Source organism: Podarcis tiliguerta, assembly GCF_965153285.1.
Source record: "Podarcis tiliguerta genome assembly, chromosome: 4".
NCBI classification, from domain to species: Eukaryota; Metazoa; Chordata; class Lepidosauria; order Squamata; family Lacertidae; genus Podarcis; species Podarcis tiliguerta.
In genome coordinates, this window is record NC_139537.1 from 71,754,469 (window position 1) to 71,760,468 (window position 6,000).

Genomic DNA, 6,000 nt, shown 5'->3' on the forward strand with positions numbered 1-6,000 from the left:
TAGCCTTATGAAATTACTTATGCCTTTATGTCAGCAGATATGTTCGGAGCTGCAATTGTGTTACCTCGGTGTGTGTTTGTATTGAAAATTGTTGTTAAGCTATTATATTTGCTCATTGAATATTGTTATCAAGAAACTAACAAATATATATAAACATACAAAGAAGCCCAGGTGTAAACAATCAGTATAAACCAAAAGGGAAAAATTAGAAATTACAGTAAGGAGATAAGCTACTTGACCTGAAGAGCCTCTGAGAAAGATCAATTCATTTGAAAAATATTTCTCTTTACAAAGAAAACAACAACTAATAATAATAATAATAATAATTTATTATTTATACCCCGCCCATCTGGCTGGTTTTCCCCAGCCACTCTGGGCGGCTTTTAACAGAATATTAAAATACAATAGTCTATTAAACATTAAAAGCTTCACTAAACAGGGCTGCCTTCAGATCTCTTCTAAAAGCCTTGTAGTTGTTTTTCTCTTTGACATAGGGCAGGTGCCACTACCGAGAAGGCCCTCTGCCTGGTTCCCTGTTACTTGGCTTCTTGCAGCGAGGGAACCGCCAGAAAGCCCTCAGCATTGGACCGCAGAACGATGGGGGTGGAGACATTCCTTCAGGTATACTGGACTGAGGCCGTTTAGGGCTTTAAAGGTCAGCACCAGCACTTTGAATTGTGCTGATAGTTTGTGTTTAAAACAAGACACTGTAAAAAACTAATCTGCCAGCAAAACAAGGAAGCAACATTCCTGTTTCTGTGCCAGATCAGGATAAAAGTACTTTCCCCCCTCCCATGATAAGCCTACCATGCCGTCTTTTCTTCAATGATTACACAGCTAGAAGGCAAACAAATATAAGAATGTCCTGTTTTTTCTCCTAATCTTTGCCCTGTGAAAACTGCTGATTGAGAGTTCTACTCGAGAATTTGCATAAATGCAAAACAAGTTGGAGATTTCAGGTGGTTATAAGTGGAAACAATCTGCAACCCAATGAGTTGTGAGATAAATATTTGGATAGGGCAATTGAATTGCATCATTATATTTCCTCAGAACATCTGTGGATTACTTTGTTCACAATCTATGCAACAGAAAACATAACACACAACTTTGCACTGCAACTCATAAGCAAAGACACCACTTGCTAAGAAGTGCTGAACCTTAGGAGGAGAATTCTGTATATGGAGATTTAGCTTTCGAATGTATATTACATTCAGGCCTCAAGAAGTTAAAACAAATCAAATCCAAAACATTTTAACACTTTTGTACAACTTAGTCTTATGCACATCTTGCTTAAGCATAATGTGGGGATGTGGAACCTGTGAACCTCGAGTTCTTGCTGGACTATAGCTCCCATCCTTCCCACCTACTGACTATGTTGGCTGGCACTGATGGGAGTTGGAGTCCAACAACAGCTGGAGGTCACAGATTCCCCACTCCTGATTTAATGAATGCTTGAATACAGTGCAAATTTGATAATCCATAACATCATGGGCATAGCTAGGGGGGCGGGGGCAACTGCCCACTCTCAATCAAGTAAGTAAATAAAAATACTTAACTGACCAATTGTGTCACAGATAACTCAGTTCTGCCCCTCCTAACATAAAGCATGCCCCATCTAAAAAAAAATCCTGGCTATGCCCATGCATAACATACCAAATAAAGCTGTCCAGTTATATATTAAATGTATCAAATGAACTCTAAGGTCTGCTTCTTATATGAATTTGGCATGCACGGGAAATGACCGATTTACACGCATCCAACTGACGTGTGACCGCGCACATCATGGCAACCTAGACATGGCCGGAAAAGGGGATGGACGATGACTCAAAACTCAACTCCTGCACAAATCGGGAGTTGACCGTATTCACTGCACATACATTTAGCCACACGTGTGTTATGTAAATAACACAGTGCAATAAACAAATGGATTGACCCCATTTTATTCTGCGGAGGAATCAGGTCTACATAAGCATTTCTTTGCATGTGCTGCCTCTGCCCATTCAGATAAGTTAACCTGCATGGAAACTAGAGCAACTGAAATCTGAAGCTTTGTCGGTATCTTGGGTGCTCTATACTATCAGCTTAAAATATTTTGATGTTTTGTTCTGGTACAAGAGTTTAGGGAACAAGAGTTCAAGGAATGAAATACTGTGATGAAAAATGTAAACCGAAATGATAACAGAATGTTGACTTGTTTAAAGAACGTGAGCATCCACCTACACCAAAACCTCACACATTGAAAGGGAAAAGAAGACAGCTTCCAAAATACAGTGGTGCCTCGCAAGACGAAAAGAATCCGTTCCGTGAGTCTCTTCGTCTAGCGGTTTTTTCGTCTTGCGAAGCAAGACCATTAGCGGATTAGCGCTATTAGCGGTTTAGCGGCTATTAGCGGCTATTAAAGGCTTAAGGGATTAGCGGATTAGCTGCTAAAAGGCTATTAGCAGCTTAGTGCCTTAGAAAAGGGGGGTGGGGAGCGGAAAAAAAAACCCAGGAATCGCAAGACATTTTCGTCTTGTGAAGCAAGCCCATAGAGAAATTCGTCCTGCGAAGCACCTCCAAAATGGAAAACCCTTTCGTCTAGCGGGTTTTCCGTCTTGCGAGGCATTCGTCTTGCGGGGCACCACTGTACTCAGTGAGAGATTAACAGAAATGGAACTGCTATTAGAGTTGCAAACTTTAAAACACATAAACAGCACGGTCCCCAGAAGTAGGCCCTACTGAGTTCAGTGAGGCCTACTCCCAGATTAAGCGGGGCTAGGATTGCAGCCTTAAATCCCATTGATTTCATAAAGTTGTTACTAAATAGCTGCAATGCAATGATGCTGATCATGAATCAGTGGTATACAAATTTAATTTGGACATTAAGACTGAAATAATGAAGATTCTACTGCATACATACTTAATATATATATTCTCTATAAGTACTGTACTGTCATAGCTATGTAAATAAAATGTAGTTTAATAAAGATTGCTGTACAACCTTCTAACACTTTACGAAGATGTATATCTGTAATTCTCAGTATAGTACCTCAATGAACCTTACTTCCAAAATGGGTACGGAACTGGGTTACCAGTCCTGTGTCATAATAATTCCAAGCAGGTCTGACAGTTAAAAATGGTCAATGAAGTCATAGCTTTTGACCAAACAGCAAATGACTTCTAGTTAAAAACTTCATTCTTATGAATACATGGAGGAGCTTTTCATGATAGCATACATATAGCAGGACTTGCTTAGGGTCAAGGTGTAAAGGTTTTTCATCTTTTTTGTGCTACATGCAAAAGTGGATCAGCTCCATCAATAAGGATGAGGGTGGCACCTCCTCTTCTATTTGGGATTAATCCGTAATAACAGTTACAGTCAGAATGTGTATTTACTATCACTTAGGCTGCAATCCTATACACATTTACCTCAAAGTAATCCCTACTGAATTCAGCGGGACTTTGAGCAGGCAGGAATTGGATTGTAAATTTTATGCAGATTAGTTACCACTGATTAACTGACAATCAACATGGATCAGAAGTAGTAAAACGTGGTGTTAAAACATCCTTCCATGGATGTTTCTTCACAACCTTCTACTAAAGTTCTAATAATCCCTGATTATTACTATATGAAAACGAAAACCATTTAACTAGCCCAGAGAGATACGATCTTCCACGACTGGTGTTTGGTTCCATCTACACAATGAAAAGGAGAAAAGGGAAACTCTGACCTGCATATCTTTTGCTGGAAATGAAAAGGAGAATTGCCCCTTCCAACTGTATAGGGAAACCTTTAAATATGTAATATAGCATATTATTAAGTTTTTATATATGTTGGAAGCTACCAAGAGTGGTTGGGGCAACCCAGTCAGATGGGCAAGGTACATATAATAAAAATTATTATTATTATTTATTTAGCCACTCAGACAGTGAACACAAGAAGGTAGTTCCAGGATGACTAACCCAGGCTAAGGGCTCTCAAGCATACAAACGAAAAACCCGTTTCAATTTCTGGCAAGAGGATGAGGAAGCATCCTATAGTGCTCTCACAGGGCTGTTATCCCAAAGGCCATTCACAGCTAAGAATAGCGCGGGTTGCAGGAAAGCAGGTCCCAGCACTTACCTGAAAGTTAAGTCCTTACTGACTGAACTAAACGCGGAGAGGACTGGGCCGCGCGGAAGAGGAAGCCGAGGAGGTTTAAAAACTCCTGGCCTGCTCGCCTATGGCGGCGCTGAAAGGTGAACCGCGCGCCAGGCAGGTGCGCTGCTTGCAACTCCGCGGAAACTCGCCCTTAGCAACTAACTCCCTGAACTGCAACGCTACCCGGCCCTCCAGGGTCGCCTACACCCACCCACCTTGCTGCTTCACAGGCACGCCAGCAACGCGGGGTCTCTCCAGTCAGCAGGCGAACCGGCTGCAACTGGAGGCGGGAAGGGAGCCTCCCAGGCACCTTGAGGAGGCGGAGTGTGTTGCCCCGGGCGGCGCTGCCAGCGAGGCGAGCCAGGCGCTCGAGGAGCGGCTCATTGGCTCTGGCTAGAGCCGGGAAGGGAGCGAGCGTGCCCGAGGCTCGCTTTAAGCAGCCCCGCCTGCCCTGGGACCGACCCTGCAAGGCAACGCAACCTGGCCTCGCCGCTCCTCCTCCCTGCGTTGCCGCCCATGGCAGGAAAAGCCTCAAGAAAGCGGATAAAGCGCGGGGAAAGCTGGGACTGGGCTCCAGCTGCCCGCCGCGCCTCTCGTTTGGCGGGAGAGTGTAGTCGGTCACTTGGCTTCACGGTCTACTCGGAAGCAAGTCCCGTTAAGTTTGCTCCCATGTCCTCGGGTGGCAACCTCCGTTTGTCAGGTTCTTCGAATTCAATTGAAAGGAATTCCCACCTTCGCCACCGAATACAATGGTTTTTGGAATATGAACCCAGCCAGCGAACAGGTGTTTTACCTGAGCTGCGTGTGGGTAGTTTTCAGGTCAAAAGTAAGACATGGGAGGTTTATCTTCCATTAACCAGAGTTGCATAACTTTTATTCTTGTAGGAGGTTGTGATGACCACCAATGTTGCGAGGTTCTTGGTTGTATAGTTCTGCTGACCTAAACATGAATAAAATCGATCGATTTGAAAATAAATGGGAAGACAACGACTTGCCACCTCAGAAGCTACCATGTTTGTCCTGGCATAAGAAATTGTTCTTGCCCATCAACTTGCTACTTTGCAGTCACGCTTTTCGCTGCGAGAGCAAGCGACGGTTACTGTCTTTTGAAAGAAGAAAATACTTATAAAACGGCAGAGGTCCGCCCTTCTACTCCCGAGTATTTCTAACTCAGCCAGCCGGGATTTTGAGCTGGGACTTTCTGCACGCAAAGTATGGGCTCTGCCGCTGAGCTGCAGAGAGAGCAGTGTCCAAGGAAGATTAAAGTTGAGTGTGGAATCGTAGAACAGTTCTGAAAGAAGGAACATTCCATTTCCGTGTGCAGTAAGAGCTTTATTTACCTGGTGACGACGCTGATCAAAGCAGCCGGATGTGGGAATTCTGTTTCAGGCAAAGGAAAACAAGCTGAATGTTCCACACAAACAAAAGTCTTGGAAAAGTGTTAAGAGAAGTCCTGTTTAACTGCCAAACATCCTAAAATGAAAATTCTTTGATATTCAGTGTTAGTCATACTCAGGGTATATCAATTATAATAAATGGATTTAAGTTCTTTACTAATTTCAGCAGGTCTACTCCTGCAGATGGCAGGTAGATGCCCTCACATTTTATCTTAACTACTGTAGTGGGTTTGCCTAATGTTAGGATATGAGTGACTGAATATATTTAATTTGGACTACTGCTGTGAATTATAAAACATATTCGGTTATCACCCCAAATTGTAGTTGTTAAAATACCATCATATTTCTCTCTCATATAATTCTACTGACAATATAGAATTATTCTTCTAACAATATAGCTATGTCTAGTGAACACATTTGGCAACAAACATGGGGCTTTATAAGTTCATCTAATCAGTTTATGAAATTAAACACTTAATTTGC

General features: G+C 42.6%; 1 protein-coding gene across 4 annotated transcripts in view; it reads right to left on the reverse strand.

Annotated features, from left to right (window-relative positions):
- Positions 1-5,705, reverse strand: part of CRACDL (CRACD like) — a 58,471-nt gene extending 52,766 nt beyond the window's left edge. For 2 of the 4 annotated variants that reach the window (XR_014510439.1, XM_083437714.1), the window contains exon 1: positions 4,336-5,696. The gene's annotated coding sequence lies outside the window, so the exon portion shown is untranslated. Of the gene's footprint in view, positions 1-4,102 lie in introns of all 4 variants that reach the window. The other 2 variants (XM_083437718.1, XM_083437715.1) reach the window with 2 other exon arrangements.
- Between the last annotated feature and the right edge of the window lie 295 nt (positions 5,706-6,000).